Source organism: Macaca thibetana, chromosome 5 (assembly GCF_024542745.1).
Source record: "Macaca thibetana thibetana isolate TM-01 chromosome 5, ASM2454274v1, whole genome shotgun sequence".
NCBI lineage: Eukaryota > Metazoa > Chordata > Mammalia > Primates > Cercopithecidae > Macaca > Macaca thibetana.
In genome coordinates, this window is record NC_065582.1 from 129206128 (window position 1) to 129224714 (window position 18587).

The following is an 18587-nucleotide window of genomic DNA, read 5'->3' on the forward strand; positions in this document are numbered from 1 at the left end:
CATAAAGCACTGGGCAATGAGAGATCTGAAAAAGAAGAGATTTATCAAAACACATTTTGATATTATTGCCAGGCAACAGCAAGCTAACTTTTTGCCTGCTTGCCTGCCTGCCTGCCTGCCTGCCCGCCTTCCTGCCCACCCAAGGGGTAGATCTGGAATTTCTTTTTCCAAGGCCGTGAGAGAGAGCCCCATCTATCTGGGATCACTTAAGAGTTGTTTTGCCTAATGTGGGAAGACAAATTGTTCATGGTTTGCAGTGGACATCCCTTGGCATCAACCAACTAATAAGGATCCCCCTACTCAACTACCTGCTCCTGGTGATCCACGGTGCTAAGACCAACTCCTCCCCAACCCCACACTACCACATCATCATTTCCATTTTGTATAAGATGGTTCATTGACTTTTCCTCCCAGCTGCAGCTCATTGTACCAAGAGTGACTACTGACCCACACTGGACCAATCTGAGCACTTACTCTACAAATTTGAAATTGAGGTGGATAAGGAGTAGAGGCAAGGATGAAGAAAGAGAAGGAGGGAGATTGATTCAGTTTCCCTATGAGACAGACCAGTAATCCACAAACTTGGGAGCTGTGTGTGGCCTTATTCTGCCAGGCAGGCAGGGAAACAAAGTAAGCTGGGGTGCATGGACAGAAGAATGTGATGGTTACATAGAGAGAAACACAAATGGGAGGCGCAGAGGAAATCAGGCGTAGCTCTTTCTGAGGCCCACACGTCCCTTATGCTTCCATCAGATACCCCTGCAGTCATATCATAAATTCTCCTTGTTTACTTCACGTAATTCAACTGGATTTGGTTTTTGTAACTAAGAGGCTCCCAGCTAGATACACCATTTTCTCCTCTTTATTGCCCTAATGCTATGTAGTTCAATTCCTTTTCTCTTTTTGAAAGAGGAGGAAATATCGACAAATTCTTCAGCTACATAGTTCCCTTAGGCTTGTGGCCTCCATATGGATTATGGAACATAAAAACCATGTCAGCTTTGTTATCTCCTATCACACCTAATGTTTGGAGCCATTATCGGTACACATGCTTAAATTGAAAAATAACAGTTTAAAACTGAGATATTGATGTGAAAGCACCTGGCAGGTTGCCTTTCCCAGTAAATATGATTTAGATGCCATTGGATACCAAGAGGCTCACTCAAGGTTTTGTTTGTTTTGTTTTTTAACAGTGGGTTTTTAGAAAGATATACATAGACAAAAAGAATATCAGCTATAAGCTAAGGCCTGGCATTGCAATTCTAAGCCCTCAATCTTTTTTTTTTTTTTTTTTTTTTTTTTTTTTTTTTTTTTTTGACACAGTGTTTTTCCATGTTTCCCAGGCTGGTCTTGAAGACTTCTTCTGGGCTCAGGCCACTAGCTTGTCTTGGCCTCTCAAATTGTTAGGGATTACAGACATGAGCTACTGTGCCTAGCCATGTCTCCTTCTTATAGTTTCATCTTACAACTTTTGTGTGCTGATGACCCGTCATAGCTGAGACTACCTTCATTTTCTCTAAGTGTTTTTTTCCCCTCTCATCTTGTGTGTCATCTGCATCTGGCTGGTTCTTTTTCATATTTGCTTTTTTAAATTTTGAAGAGAAAGAGTCTGATTTCTCTGGATAATATCGGTTTTGGAAGAGCTCTTGCATTAATGTCCTCATAATATCCTGGTTTCTATGAGCCATTATATTGAATGTCTTCAGTCCAAAGTCACAGCTAGGTGATGATGAGGATGGTAGGTGTTATGGAGGGTCTGCATGGTCTCATGGTAGATCATGGTAGCTGGGTGCTGCCTCCCCAGGAGGGACCATTGATATGAGTGTCTTGTTTAATATAACGTTCAATAAATCCTCCTTTCTTCCTTCCTTTCCTTTCTTATTTTCCTTTCTGTATCCGTCATAGTGATCTGGGGAAATCTCTTTCTAGAACAGGAGAGAAAGGTCCAATCTTTCACATTTATGTGGTCCTGACTCACACGCAAACTTTTCAGAAGACCACTGTGGCCTGGTATTTTTTCATTTGTCATGAGCAGCAGTTTTGAGTGGTCTATGTGAGTTTGATATACTTTCTGGAGTCTGTGAGGTCAAAATTATTTTTACTATAATACTAAGATGGTATGATCTTTTACTGTTTAACTTCATTGACATTTGTACTAATGGTGTAAAGCAATGGTGGTTAAAATTGTTGGCATTGACCAGGCATGGTGGCTCACACCTGTAATCCCAGCGCTTTGGGGGGCTGAGGTGGGAGGATCACTTGAGCCCAGTAGTTTGGGACCAGCCTGGGCAAGACAGTGAGACTGACCCTGTCTCTTAAAAAAAAAAAAAAAAATGCTGGCATCTGAGTACTACTCAAGGCAGTGGCACCAGGCCATACTAGAAGTCATTGTATTTTGTTACTAGTGCAGTGGCAGTAAAAACAAAATTTTAAGAATGTGCTTGGCAAGGCGTGGTGACTAATGTCTGTAATCCCAGCACTTTGGGAGGCCGAGGTAGGCAGATCACCTGAGGTAAAGAGTTCAAGACCAGCCTGGCCGACAGGGCAAAACACCGTCTCCACTAAAAATACAAAAATCAGTTGAGTGTGGTGGCATGCGCTGGTAATACCAGTTACTTGGGAGGCTGAAGCATGAGAATTGCTTGAACTCTAGAGGCAGAGGTCGCAGTGAGCTGAGATCACGTCACTGCACTCCAGCCTGGGCAACAGAGGGAGAGTCTGTCCCGCACACAAAAATAGAATGTCCTTGATTTCTAAGCAGAAGAAAGGTCCTATAAGAAGAGCAAACAAACAAACAAACAAATAAATAATTGTAAGCCAAAGCAAAAACTTTTTTTTTTTTTTTTGAGACAGAGTCTTGCTCTGTCACACAGGCTGGAGTGCAGTGTGATTTCAATTCACTGCAACCTGCAACTCCCAGGTTTAAGTGATTGTCGCACCTCAGCCTCCCGAGTAACTGGGATTATAGGCACCCACCACCGTGCCTGGCTAATGTTTATATTTTTAGTAGAAACAGGATTTCACCATGTTGGCCATAAATCTGCTCGCCTAAGGCAAAAATATTGTTTTTTTAAGTAGAAAGAAAGAAAGAAAAAATATCCATTATGGAAACATAAAATTATTGATTTTATAAATCTCGACCTTGGTTACACATTTAAAAGTATTCTATGTAAAAAAAATGGAAAGTCTGGGGAGGCCGAGGACGGGGGCGTGGATCACCTGAGGTCAGGAATTCGAGACCAGCCTGGCCAACATGATAAAACCCCGTCTCTACTAAAAATACAAAAAATTAGCGGGGCGTAGTAGCGAACGCCTGTAATCCCAACTACTCAGGAGGCTGAGGCAGAAGAATTGCTTGAACCTGGGAGGCAGAGGTTGCAGTGAGCTAAGATCCCACTACTACACTCCAGCCTGGGCAACAAAAGCAAAACTCCATCTCAAAAAAAAAAAAAAAAAACAAAAGGAAGTCTGCATAACGCGCGTCTGCTACATACAGTCATACGATAGCTGTTGCCAGGAAAAGCGCTTTTGCAATTGTTTGAGACACAAGCTGAACTAGCTGCTGCTTTCACGGAATATTATTTTCATTTGTGAGAATGGCTGGCACAAAAATTGGCTGTTCAGACTTGAGTATTTGGCAGACATCATCTCAAAAGTACATGAAGATCATCGCACTGGAGCAAGATGGCCGAATAGGAACAGCTCCAGTCTCCAACTCCCAGCGCGAGCGACACAGAAGACCGGTGATTTCTGCATTTTCAACTGAGGTACTGGGTTCATCTCACTGGGGAGTGCCGGACGATCGGTGCTGGTCAGCTGCTGCAGCCCGACCAGCGAGAGCTGAAGCAGGGCGAGGCATTGCCTCACCTGGGAAGCGCAAGGGGGAAGGGAATCCCTTTTCCTAGCCAGGGGAACTGAGACACACAACACCCGGAAAATCGGGTAACTCCCACCCCAATACTGCGCTTTAAGCAAACAGGCACACCAGGAGGTCATATCCCACACCTGGCCGGGAGGGTCCCACACCCACGGAGCCTCCCTCATTGCTAGCACAGCAGTCTGTGATCTACCGGCAAGGCAGCAGTGAGGCTGGGGGAGGGGTGCCCACCATTGCTGAGGCTTAAGTAGGTAAACAAAGCCGCTGGGAAGCTCGAACTGGGTGGAGCTCACAGCAGCTCAAGGAAACCTGCCTGTCTCTGTAGACTCCACCTCTGGGGACAGGGCACAGTAAACAATAACAAACACAGCAGAAAACTCTGCAGACGCAAACGACTCTGTCTGACAGCTTTGAAGAGAGCAGTGGATCTCCCAAAACGGAGGCTGAGATCTGAGAAGGGACAGACTCCCTGCTCAAGTGGGTCCCTGACCCCTGAGCAGCCTAACTGGGAGACATCCCCCACTAGGGGCAGTCTGACACCCCACACCTCACAGGGTGGAGTACACCCCTGAGAGGAAGCTTCCAAAGCAAGAATCAGACAGGTACACTCGCTGTTCAGAAATATTCTATCTTCTGCAGCCTCTGCTGCTGATACCCAGGCAAACAGGGTCTGGAGTGGACCTCAAGCAATCTCCAACAGACCTACAGCTGAGGGTCCTGACTGTTAGAAGGAAAACTATCAAACAGGAAGGACACCTACACCAAAACCCCATCAGTACATCACCATCATCAAAGACCAGAGGCAGACAAAACCACAAAGATGGGGAAAAAGCAGGGCAGAAAAGCTGGAAATTCAAAAAATAAGAGCACATCTCCCCCGGCAAAGGAGCGCAGCTCATCGCCAGCAACAGATCAAAGCTGGACGGAGAATGACTTTGACGAGATGAGAGAAGAAGGCTTCAGTCCATCAAATTTCTCAGAGCTAAAGGAGGAATTACGTACCCAGCGCAAAGAAACTAAAAATCTTGAAAAAAAAGTGGAAGAATTGATGGCTAGAGTAATTAATGCAGAGAAGGTCATAAACGAAATGAAAGAGATGAAAACCATGACACGAGAAATACGTGACAAATGCACAAGTTTCAGTAACCGACTCGATCAACTGGAAGAAAGAGTATCAGCGATTGAGGATCAAATGAATGAAATGAAGCGAGAAGAGAAACCAAAAGAAAAAAAAGAAAAAGAAATGAACAAAGCCTGCAAGAAGTATGGGATTATGTAAAAAGACCAAATCTAAGTCTGATTGGGGTGCCTGAAAGTGAGGGGGAAAATGGAACCAAGTTGGAAAACACTCTTCAGGATATCATCCAGGAGAACTTCCCCAACCTAGTAGGGCAGGCCAACATTCAAATCCAGGAAATACAGAGAACGCCACAAAGATACTCCTCGAGAAGAGCAACTCCAAGACACATAATTGCCAGATTCACCAAAGTTGAAATGAAGGAAAAAATCTTAAGGGCAGCCAGAGAGAAAGGTCGGGTTACCCACAAAGGGAAGCCCATCAGACTAACAGCAGATCTCTCGGCAGAAACTCTACAAGCCAGAAGAGAGTGGGGGCCAATATTCAACATTCTTAAAGAAAAGAATTTTAAACCCAGAATTTCATATCCAGCCAAACTAAGTTTCATAAGTGAAGGAGAAATAAAATCCTTTACAGATAAGCAAATGCTTAGAGATTTTTGTCACCACTAGGCCTGCCTTACAAGAGACCCTGAAGGAAGCACTCAACATGGAAAGGAACAACCGGTACCAGCCATTGCAAAAACATGCCAAAATGTAAAGACCATCGAGGCAAGGAAGAAACTGCATCAACTAACGAGCAAAATAACCAGTTAATATCATAATGGCAGGATCAAGTTCACACATAACAATCTTAACCTTAAATGTAAATGGACTAAATGCTCCAATTAAAAGACACAGACTGGCAAACTGGATAAAGAGTCAAGACCCATCAGTCTGCTGTATTCAGGAGACCCATCTCACACGCAGACACATACATAGGCTCAAAATAAAGGGATGGAGGAAGATTTACCAAGCAAATGGAGAACAAAAAAAAGTGGGGGTTGCAATACTAGTCTCTGATAAAACAGACTTTAAACCATCAAAGATCAAAAGAGACAAAGAAGGCCATTACATAATGGTAAAGGGATCAATTCAACAGGAAGAGCTAACTATCCTAAATATATATGCACCCAATACAGGAGCACCCAGATTCATCAAGCAAGTCCTTAGAGACTTACAAAGAGACTTAGACTCCCATACAATAATAATGGGAGACTTCAACACTCCACTGTCAATATTAGACAGATCAACGAGACAGAAAGTTAACAAGGATATCCAGGAATTGAACTCATCTCTGCAGCAAGCAGACCTAATAGACATCTATAGAACTCTCCACCCCAAATCAACAGAATATACATTCTTCTCAGCACCACATCGTACTTACTCCAAAATTGACCACGTAATTGGAAGTAAAGCACTCCTCAGCAAATGTACAAGAACAGAAATTATAACAAACTGTCTCTCAGACCATAGTGCAATCAAACTAGAACTCAGGACTAAGAAACTCAATCAAAACCGCTCCACTACATGGAAACTGAACAACCTGCTCCTGAACGACTACTGGGTACATAACGAAATGAAGGCAGAAATAAAGATGTTCTTTGAAACCAATGAGAACAAAGATACAACATACCAGAATCTCTGGGACACATTTAAAGCAGTGTGTAGAGGGAAATTTATAGCACTAAATGCCCACAAGAGAAAGCAGGAAAGATCTAAAATTAACACTCTAACATCGCAATTAAAAGAACTAGAGAAGCAAGAGCAAACACATTCGAAAGCTAACAGAAGGCAAGAAATAACTAAGATCAGAGCAGAACTGAAGGAGATAGAGACCCAAAAAACCCTCCAAAAAATCAATGAATCCAGGAGTTGGTTTTTTGAAAAGATCAACAAAATTGACAGACCACTAGCAAGACTAATAAAGAAGAAAAGAGAGAAGAATCAAATCGACGCAATTAAAAATGATAAAGGGGATATCACCACCGACCCCACAGAAATACAAACTACCATCAGAGAATACTATAAACACCTCTATGCAAACAAACTGGAAAATCTAGAAGAAATGGATAATTTCCTGGACACTTACACTCTTCCAAGACTAAACCAGGAAGAAGTTGAATCCCTGAATAGACCAATAGCAGGCTCTGAAATTGAGGCAATAATTAATAGCCTACCAACCAAAAAAAGTCCAGGACCAGATGGATTCACAGCTGAATTCTACCAGAGGTACAAGGAGGAGTTGGTACCATTCCTTCTGAAACTATTCCAATCAATAGAAAAAGAGGGAATCCTCCCTAACTCATTTTATGAGGCCAACATCATCCTGATACCAAAGCCTGGCAGAGACACAACAAAAAAAGAGAATTTTAGACCAATATCCCTGATGAACATCGATGCAAAAATCCTCAATAAAGTACTGGCAAACCGGATTCAGCAACACATCAAAAAGCTTATCCACCATGATCAAGTGGGCTTCATCCCTGGGATGCAAGGCTGGTTCAACATTCGCAAATCAATAAACATAATCCAGCATATAAACAGAACCAAAGACAAGAACCACATGATTATCTCAATAGATGCAGAAAAGGCTTTTGACAAAATTCAACAGCCCTTCATGCTAAAAACGCTCAATAAATTCGGTATTGATGGAACGTACCTCAAAATAATAAGAGCTATCTATGACAAACCCACAGCCAATATCATACTGAATGGGCAAAAACTGGAAAAATTCCCTTTGAAAACTGGCACAAGACAGGGATGCCCTCTCTCACCACTCCTATTCAACATAGTGTTGGAAGTTCTGGCTAGGGCAATCAGGCAAGAGAAAGAAATCAAGGGTATTCAGTTAGGAAAAGAAGAAGTCAAATTGTCCCTGTTTGCAGGTGACATGATTGTATATTTAGAAAACCCCATTGTCTCAGCCCAAAATCTCCTTAAGCTGATAAGCAACTTCAGCAAAGTCTCAGGATACAAAATTAATGTGCAAAAATCACAAGCATTCTTATACACCAGGAACAGACAAACAGAGAGCCAAATCAGGAATGAACTTCCATTCACAATTGCTTCAAAGAGAATAAAATACCTAGGAATCCAACTGACAAGGGATGTAAAGGACCTCTTCAAGGAGAACTACAAACCACTGCTCAGTGAAATCAAAGAGGACACAAACAAATGGAAGAACATATCATGCTCATGGATAGGAAGAATCAATATCGTGAAAATGGCCATACTGCCCAAGGTAATTTATAGATTCAATGCCATCCCCATCAAGCTACCAATGAGTTTCTTCACAGAATTGGAAAAAACTGCTTTAAAGTTCATATGGAACCAAAAAAGAGCCCGCATCTCCAAGACAATCCTAAGTCAAAAGAACAAAACTGGAGGCATCACGCCACCTGACTTCAAACTATACTACAAGGCTACAGTAACCAAAACAGCATGGTACTGGTACCAAAACAGAGATATAGACCAATGGAACAGAACAGAGTCCTCAGAAATAATACCACACATCTACAGCCATCTGATCTTTGACAAACCTGAGAGAAACAAGAAATGGGGAAAGGATTCCCTATTTAATAAATGGTGCTGGGAAAATTGGCTAGCCGTAAGTAGAAAGCTGAAACTGGATCCTTTCCTTACTCCTTATACGAAAATTAATTCAAGATGGATTAGAGACTTAAATGTTAGACCTAATACCATAAAAATCCTAGAGGAAAACCTAGGTAGTACCATTCAGGACATAGGCATGGGCAAAGACTTCATGTCTAAAACACCAAAAGCAACAGCAGCAAAAGCCAAAATTGACAAATGGGATCTAATTAAACTAAAGAGCTTCTGCACAGCAAAAGAAACTACCATCAGAGTGAACAGGCAACCTACAGAATGGGAGAAAATTTTTGCAATCTACTCAACTGACAAAGGGCTAATATCCAGAACCTACAAAGAACTCCAACAAATTTACAAGAAAAAAACAAACAACCCCATCAAAAAGTGGGCAAAGGATATGAACAGACATTTCTCAAAAGAAGACATTCATACAGCCAACAGACACATGAAAAAATGCTCATCATCACTGGCCATCAGAGCAAATGCAAATCAAAACCACAATGAGATACCATCTCACACCAGTTAGAATGGCGATCATTAAAAAGTCAGGAAACAACAGGTGCTGGAGAGGATGTGGAGAAATAGGAACACTTTTACACTGTTGGTGGGATTGTAAACTAGTTCAACCATTATGGAAAACAGTATGGCGATTCCTCAAGGATCTAGAACTAGATGTACCATATGACCCAGCCATCCCATTACTGGGTATATACCCAAAGGATTATAAATTATGCTGCTATAAAGACACATGCACACGTATGTTTATTGCAGCACTATTCACAATAGCAAAGACTTGGAACCAACCCAAATGTCCATCAGTGACAGATTGGATTAAGAAAATGTGGCACATATACACCATGGAATACTATGCAGCCATAAAAAAGGATGAGTTTGTGTCCTTTGTAGGGACATGGATGCAGCTGGAAACCATCATTCTTAGCAAACTATCACAAGAACAGAAAACCAAACACCGCATGTTCTCACTCATAGGTGGGAACTGAACAATGAGATCACTTGGACTCAGGAAGGGGAACATCACACACCAGGGCCTATCATGGGGAGGGGGGAGGGGGGAGGGGGGAGGGATTGCATTGGGAGTTATACCTGATGTAAATTGCTAGTTGATGGGTGCAGCACACCAACAAGGCACAAGTATACATATGTAACAAACCTGCACGTTATGCACATGTACCCTACAACTTAAAGTATAATAATAATAAACAAATTAAAAAAAAAAAATCCACCATCACTGAAAAAAAAAAAAAAAAAAGTACATGAAGTGAGCCTATCACTGCAAGGAAAAAAACTTGAAATAATACAGTATTTATTGCCCATGTTAAAATTTGAGTGAAAATTAGAGTTTTGGAAAACTTGTGCCCACCACTAAGAGCCTGATAGTTTGTCAATACTTTTAACACTTTGCTGTTGAGATCAGTGGTGATATTAGTGGATATAATGTTTTATATTATCTAATGAAGTATGTCAACGTTTGGAAGATCTGTACAGCTCAGTGAACCAATATATTGCAGATGACTTTGTAAAGTCTTATTTTGTAAAACAATGCATAAGTAAAAAGAGTCACTCAAAATGCAATGTAAGATAGACCAGTGGATCTCATTGTAACAGGGTTATTAAAGTTCACTGTATGGTTTCAGATTCCACATTATAATTAATCTTTAAGTAACTACTACTTTTTGAGTTTTAATTTGCCAAAGAAAAATTTCCACAATTATCTGAAAAGGCCACTAAAATTACACATTCTTCCCTCTTCTTTCTTTTTTGTTTTTCTGGCATAAAGATATGTATATTTAGGCTAGGCGCGGTGGCTCATGCCTGTAATCCCAGCACTTTGGGAGGCTGAGGCGGGTGGATCACCTGGGGTCAGGAGTTTGAGACCAGCCTGGCCAACATGGTGAAACCCTGTCTTTACTAAAAAATACAAAAATTAGCCAGGCATGGTGGTAGGCACCTGTAATCTCAGCTACTTGGGAGGATGAGGCAGGAGAATCGCTTGAACCCAGGAGGCAGAGGTTGCAGTGAGCCGAGATCACGCCATTGCACTCTAGCCTGGGGGAGAAGAGCAAGACTTTGTCTCAAAGAAAAAAAGAAAAGAAGAAGAAGATCTATATATTTAGAATTAGCCAGCCATAATCAGTTTAGATGATCCCAATTACATTGGCAACATCCAAAGCACTGCAATCAGGAGCCAGTTGAATATATGCCTTCTTCCCACCATCAGGCATGATCGGGGTGTTAACTTTGGCCGCACCAGCGTCATAGAGCATCTTTATAGACTGTTTGAGGTGGTGCTTGTGGGCTTTCATTGTGGTTCATCCAGAGTGAACGCAAGTGTGGTGTTGTCCTTTAGCTTCTTCATGGCGGACTCAGTGGTCAGTGGGAACTTGATGATGGCAGAGTGGTCTAGCTTGTTTCTCCTCGGGGTGCTCTTCCAAGGATATTTGGGCTGCCTTCAGAGTTGCAGTGATTTGGGCTGTCAGAAGGAGGTTGATGTGCGGATCTTCTTTCTTTGTGGCTGTGGATGCCTCTCAGCACCGCCTTCTTGGCCTTCAAAGCCTTCGCTTTGGCTTTGGCTTTGGCTTTAGGAGGGGCGGGAGCTTCCTTCTTCACCTTCAGCGACATCTTGTGAAAAGGGCCATTCCTCCGTTTTCTAACAATATCTGTGTGGGGCCAGATTTTCTTCATATATTGAAATAAAAATACATATCACAACAGCATAAATGCAGAAGTAGATATGAGAACCCAGTTATCTTTTTTCATTTTTTGAGACGAGGCCTCACTCTGTCACCCAGGCTGGAGGGCAGGGGTGTGAACATGGCTCACTGCAGCCTTGACCTCCTGGGCTCCAGCGATCCTCCCACACCAGCCTCCTGAGTAGCTGGGACTACAGGTACACACCACCATGCCTGGCTAATTAAAAATAATTTCTTCATAGACATAGAGATCTCACTGTGTTGCCCAGGCTGGTCTTGAGCTCCTGACCTCAAGTCCTCCTACCTTGGCCTCCCAAAGCGCTGAATGAGCCACCTCACCCAGCCCAGTTGTCTTGTATTATTCCAGATATTAAAAAGATGTACCAAAATGTAAAACAATGTTTCTCTTCTTTTTTCTTGGAAAATATAGTTATGCTTTATAAAAATATGTTATTTATGTTAACAAGTAGTAGGGTTATTATTATTTTAATAAAACTAATTTTTAAAATTTTAAGAATTTCTCAGTTCTGATTTTAAATGCTGTAAATATATACTATTTACATAATCTAAAGTTTTTTGAGGTCCTCAGTGGCATTTAAGAAGGGAGGCAGTGGTGTGCTGGAGCTGGCTGGTCCTGCTCACAAAAGCCAATCATATGCATCTCTTTCCAACTCTGCATTCAACGACATCATATTGGTGCCTTGAAATTGGTCACAGGGATGTATTTACAAAACAAAAAACAGAAATGCTATGAATCAGAGCTTTTTTAAAAAGTTGCTTATTAAACATAGACCAGTATGTCACTCTGTAAAAGAATCCGGAAATCAAAATGTTGGTGAAACACTGGTCTATTGGCTACCTCTATTTCTCTCCTCTGTCCCCTACCCACAGGGAATCTTCCTGAATCATTTTTTCATTTGTTCAATAAATATTCATTGAGTATCTCTATTTTCTAGGCATTATACTGGGAAATGGAGATGAGAAAATGAATAATTTAGGAATGTATTTGTGATTATAGAGTTCTTTGTTTAGCAGGGACGTGTGATAATGGTTGTGCTAGAAGTTGTTAATGGTAGTATAATAGGAGAGAAATTTCCAACCTAGACCAGGGCATGGGGGCAGAGGAGGGACTCCTAGGAGGGTGTCTGTATCAATTACCATCCAATCAGGAGATAGAAACCACACTAAGATAATTTAAAGGAGGAAATTGTTCACTAGGTACAAAGTTGTTAACCAGGTAACCAAAAAGACAAAAGGAAAACACTAAGTTATTATTGGAAGTAGCAATTGCAGGAAGCAGCTGCCACACTGAGGCTGGTGGAATAAAGACACTGGAATGACTAAAATTTAGAAGCTTGAGTACAGTCCCGTGGAGCTGAAATTCGGATACCAGAAGATGAGGCACTGCTCACCTGGTACTGTTGTCTCTGAGGTGGGACAAAATGAGGATGGTTCCGCAACTACAGGAAAAACTGCAAACTGAGTTAAGCTGCCGCTATGAGAGAAAATAATGTGTCTACTAGTGTGAAGAAATAATGCTATGGTAAGGCTCACAGGCATAAAAAGCAGGGATAGAGAAAACATGTAAGAAGTCCCTTTACCCTCCTCCCCGCCTTCAGTATCCTTCTAGAACACTCTTAACAGCAGTGCCTAACAGGAAGCCAGCTGGCAAAGCAGAAATGTGGTTTGAAGAGTTCCTGAACCAGCATTATCATGCAGAGTTCAGAAGGGTGCATTTTCAGCTGAAAGATAATGGCTTGGTAACTGACAAAGTCTATCTCTTGGCTACTCAGCATCCATATTTACCCAACTATATGTATTCAATCTTCTAACCACCAACAAAAGGAACTTTACATTTCCACCCAAGATTCAACTATCCTATATATGAATGAAGACATTTTTACCTTCTCCCAAAATGAAAAGATACAAAGTGCTAATACTCATTGAATCAATTTCTGGGATACAGTCATGCCACCCATCTCCGTAGCATGTCAGTTACTCCTCAAATTCAGTCACAGTCTCACCTGAATGTTCTTCTACTAAAGACTAATTTGTACCGTTAACCTCTAGACAAATTTGTTTAAAATAATAAGGGAAAGAAGGAGGGAAATAGTTTCTCTCTCTCTTTCTAGATACACACACACACACACACACACACACACACAAATACATACATAGTAAGCAAGGATGAAAATATCCAAAGCTTTTTTATAACTGACCACAAGACCATAGTTGATATTTATCATTTCTCTCTTCCTTTCTATGTTTCATTTGTCCTCAGGTAGCACCTCAGCTTATTGGAGTTCTTTGCTCAGTGGTGTGACCCAAACTTTCAATACTGGAGTATATGAATATTCAGTTGTCCCTAACAGTTTTAAAATTGCTATAGTTTTATATTAAATTTCATTATTGTACATGGAAATACTAAGAGGTTCCTCAGAGAATCCCAGACATAGTTTCTCCCTGGTCCCAGACACAGTCCACAGAACCTTCATTGTGTAGCAGCAACTCAATTCTTCCTCAGTAATTTGGAGGCAATCATCCCAGCCCAAAAGGGCCAGGTGTCAGTCTCAACTTTCAATTCAGTGCAGACATTGTTGTGTTTCCTGGCAAAAATATTCTGCCATTGGGAACCAAGACCTCCAAAAACCAACAGAAATGAAAAATTGTAAGTATGAAAGGCAAAACTTCTGTGAGTGGTCATGAGGTGGAATATTTGAAGATATCTATTCGCACTACCCTCTTGATTCTTGGACCATTGTATTTTGGTAATAGAAGAGACAGCATCACCTATTGGTTGCTGATTCAAAGTGTATTTCAATCTAACAGAACTCCATTCCTCAACTGGCATTGCAAGGAGTTCAAGAGGCAATTCCTCCATTCAATTAAGCCAACTGCTTCTGGATGGTGGGGGTCTATGGTAAGATCAGCAAATTCCATGGGAACCAGCCCATTGCTGCACTTCTTTGGCTGTGAAATGAATTCTTTGATTAGGAGCAATGTTGGAATGCCATAATGGTAAATAAAGCATTCTGAAAGTCCGCAAATGGTTATATTTGCAAAAGCACCACAAACAAGGTAAGCAAATTCATATCCAAAACACATGTCTATTCTAGTGGGGACAAATCTCTGCCTCCTCTATAATACAGGGATCCACTGTCATCAGTCTGTGCTTGGTAGCTGGCTGGTCTTCCAGGGAATAGTGCTATATTGGGGGCTCAGTGCTGTTATTCTCTGCTGTTGGTCCTTTAAGTACTCCTCAGTAACAGTAGCCAGGTCAGCCTGTGATGTTAAGCCTGTGAATGGCCTCCATTCTTGATCCTGTGACCACTTTATACATGGGTTCATTCAGTGGGCTGTATGATGGCTGGTGAAAGAGGCTGAGTGATATATAAGAATATGACACTTTTTCTACACTATTATTGAGCGCTTCCTCTATAGCAGATACTCTTTGGAGGGCATTCACATGAAATATAAGTGTCTTCATGCTGTACCCATTATGAGAGACGTATCCACACACTTCTTTCCCAGGCCTCTTCTTACCAATATTCAAATCCTATTCTTATCAAGTCCCTGAACATCCAGCCAAGCTCTAAGAAACTGCCCATGAATCAGAGTAAGTCCATACTTATAGCTATTTCTGAGTTTAGACAAAGTAGATAACCAAGTGTATTTTTTTAAGTTCTGGGCTTGGGTGTATTTTACATTACCACCATCCAGAGACACTCCTGAGTGGAAGTGTGCTACTGCACTGTCCACTCCAGTTTGCCCCAGAATACTGTCTTACCATCTATAAATACAGCCTGAACTTCCTCCTCATTCAACTGGTAATAAGAAACTTCCTAGTGAGGCCACAGGTATGGATTGAAGGAGAAGGGCCAGGAGTTGATGTTGATGGAGTAAAGCCATCTACTTAGGTAACTTAGTTGGGTCTTCTGGATGTGTGCGAGGTCAATCTCTTTTATACTATTTCTACTTGGTGGGAGGCTGCTTCTGTGAGCACTCGACTTTATGCAGCCAACTTTTATGGCTAGGAAGGGCATACAATTCATAATGGAAAACTCAGGCTACACGTAAGGCATTCAGTACGAGTATTGAGCTGGAGCTGTTTCTGGAAAGGAGAATGGTTATCTTGAGAAGAGTCATAGATTGGCTTCAAAACCCTGAGTTTTACATTATGATTCTCCAATTGTTGTTTGGCAGAGACTTCCTGCAACATCCTACTTGCCACAGACATGCCAAGTATCATTGCATATACTGGGTTATAAAGAAGAGCAATCTACACTTCAGTCTATACTTGCTCTGGTCCCCCTCAGAACTGGCGGCTTTATTGATTTAATAAGATTACTTGTAAATGGGAATTGAAGTAGCTCACTCGAATGTAGGAGATACTACCTCTAAAATCCAAATGGGTCTACCTAGTGTTTTTTCTCTACTGGGGGACTTTGCAAGGTGCAGCAACTTATCTTTCACTTTGGTGGCAATATTTTGAGATGTTCCATACCACGTGACCCCCAGGAATTTCACCGAGGTAATGGGCTTCTGAATTTTCATGGGGGTTTATTTCCTATTCTCTAGTTCACATGGGTCTTATTAAATCATCTAAAATACTTGCCACTTCCTGTTCAGGTCCTGATCAGATCCAATCAACATAATGGTATCAATGCAGTGGACTAGTGTGATTTTATGTGAACTGTCAAGATTATCATAATCTCTGCAGATTATATTATGGCAGAACACAGGAGTGTTGACATAGTTCTTAGGCTACTTCAGGTAAAAACAAACTGTTTCTGGTGGTCCTTGCAAACTAGTATAGAAACAGAAATATTTGCAAGTCAATAATGGCACACTAAGTGCCAGGGACTCTTGATTTGTTGCAGAAATGAGATGATATGTAAATATCAACCGCAGTTGGAGTCACCTAATTAAGTTTTTGATAACATGTGGTTATTCTTTGGATCCCTCCAACTTTTGTATAGGCTGAAGGGGCAAATTGAATGGGGAGTGAGAGGTATGACTACCCTTGCTTTTTGTCACATCTTTAATGGTGAAGCTAATCTCTGAAGTTCCATCAGGGATAAGGTATTACTTGTGGTTTCCAATACTGGTAAGGGCAGGAATTTCCAGGGGCTTCCACTTGACTCATTTTTACCATAATGGCCCTCAATGGGTAAAGATTCAATGAGACCACTGCAGAACATGCAACAGAATTCTTCTGCCTCTGAGTTATCCCACCTGAGTAAGGAGAGAGCTGCCTTATGTGTCCACTCCCTCAATTACTGGCTGAGGGCTGTTCTCACATATAGGAGGAATAGAATCTGGAGGCCAGAGAGAAACCGAACAGGGCACCTGCAGCATCTGCTACAGTTATTTGGATGGGGAGGTTTCTGAGTTCTACTTTTAACGCATTGAGAAGTTAATGACATCTAGCAGGCTGTTGGATTAGTGAGTCTGAAATTGAGGAGAGAGAGTTCTAGCTCTTCCCCTATATTCCCATGGCTCTGTGCTTAGCTCTGTCATAGCATTTACTATGCTTTACTTGAATGACCTACTTATGTGCTTGCCTTTTGACCAGAATGGAAAGGGGCAGTATCTTTTTTTGTTGTTGCTTTTCTGAAGTGCCCATTCTGGGGCCTGCCACACAATAGTTGCTCATTAAGTGAAGTGCATGTTTTCCTCCTCACCAATATGCCTGTGCTGTTTTAGAAAACTCTTCCAGAAATGGTACAGTAACAGCTAATATATAACGAAGAGAGCATCAGCTGCATTTGGACACTGGCCCTGTGCCTAGTTACCTTTGGGCAGTGGGGAAAATACTCTTCCCAGGGAAAGCTGGAGTGGTTGGAGTCTATAATTAACATATAGTGTGTATGCTAATATTATATGTCCTATACTAGGATACAATGCAATGTACATGCATTTAATTGATTGTCTTGCACTCTAAAAGAACGCTAAGTCATTTATTGACACCACGTGCAATTCCTAAAACTCAAAAATTGACTGATAGTATTCATACAGAGTTTACGTTATTTCCTGAGAATAAAAACAATGAATTACTAACAGTAAGGCAAAACAGGCCAGGCACAGTAGCTCACACCTGTAATCCCAGCACTTTGGGAACCTGAGGTGGGCAGATCACCTGAGGTCGGGAGTTTGAGACCAGCCTGGCCAACAAGGGGAAACCCCATCTCTACTAAAAATACAAAATATTGACGCTGCAGACCTGTGACCTAGAGCACCTCGGAGGCGGTGAATAATAGCTCTTCAAGTCTGCAATAAAAAATGGCCTCCAATAAAACTACATTGCAAAAAATGGGGGAAAAAAAAAACAGAAGGGAAAGAGTAAAAAAGTTGAAGAGGCAGAGCCGGGAGAATTTGTGGTGGAAAAAGTACTAGATCGACGTGTAGTGAATGGGGAAAGTGGAATATTTCCTGAAGTGGAAGGGATTTACAGATGCTGACAATACTTGGGAACCTGAAGAAAATTTAGATTGTCCAGAGTTGATCGAAGCATTTCTTAACTCTCAGAAAGCTGGCAAAGAAAAAGATGGTACAAAAAGAAAATCTTCATCTGACAGTGAATCTGATGACAGCAAATCACAGAAGAAAAGAGATGCTGCTGACAAACCAAGAGGATTTGCCAGAGGTCTTGATCCGGAAAGAATAATTGATGCCACAGACAGCAGTGGAGAATTGATGTTTCTTATGAAATGGAAAGATTCTGATGAGGCAGACTTGGTGCTAGTGAAAGAGGCAAATATGAAGTGTCGTCAAATTGTAATTGCTTTTTATGAAGAGAGACTAACTTGGCATTCTTGTCCAGAAGATGAAGCTCAATAATTGTTCACATTGTTTTCTTATATATATTTATATATATATATATAAAATTTGGGTCTTGGATTTTGATTTACTAGTGTGACGAAATAACTACATCCTAATGAAAATCAAGTTTGATATGTTTGTTTTGAAAGTAGCATTGGAAGAGTTGTTGGGAATTTTTTTTGCATCCACAGCACTGGTTACTTTGAACAAATAAATAAAAGCTTTCTGTAGTTGCTTCCTTTATCAGAAAAGAAAAAAAATACAAAAAATTAGCTGGGCATGGTCGCAGGCACCTGTAATCCCGGTTACTAGGGAGGCTGAGGTAGGAGAATTGCTTTAACCCAGGAGGTGGAGGTTCCAGTGAGCTGAGACCATGCCACCGCACTCTAGCCTGGGTGACAGAGTGAAACTCCATCTCAAAAAAAAAAGAAAAGAAAAGAAAAAGAAAA

General features: G+C 41.3%; 2 pseudogenes across 1 annotated transcript; one reads left to right on the forward strand and one right to left on the reverse strand.

Moving 5' to 3' along the window:
* Positions 1-10754: 10754 nt before the first annotated feature.
* LOC126954873 (60S ribosomal protein L23a-like) lies at positions 10755-11245 on the reverse strand (annotated as a pseudogene).
* Positions 11246-17504: 6259 nt separating this feature from the next.
* On the forward strand, positions 17505-18587 carry LOC126954872 (chromobox protein homolog 3-like; annotated as a pseudogene). Its single transcript, XR_007725743.1, has one exon. The product of XR_007725743.1 is annotated as a chromobox protein homolog 3-like (transcript).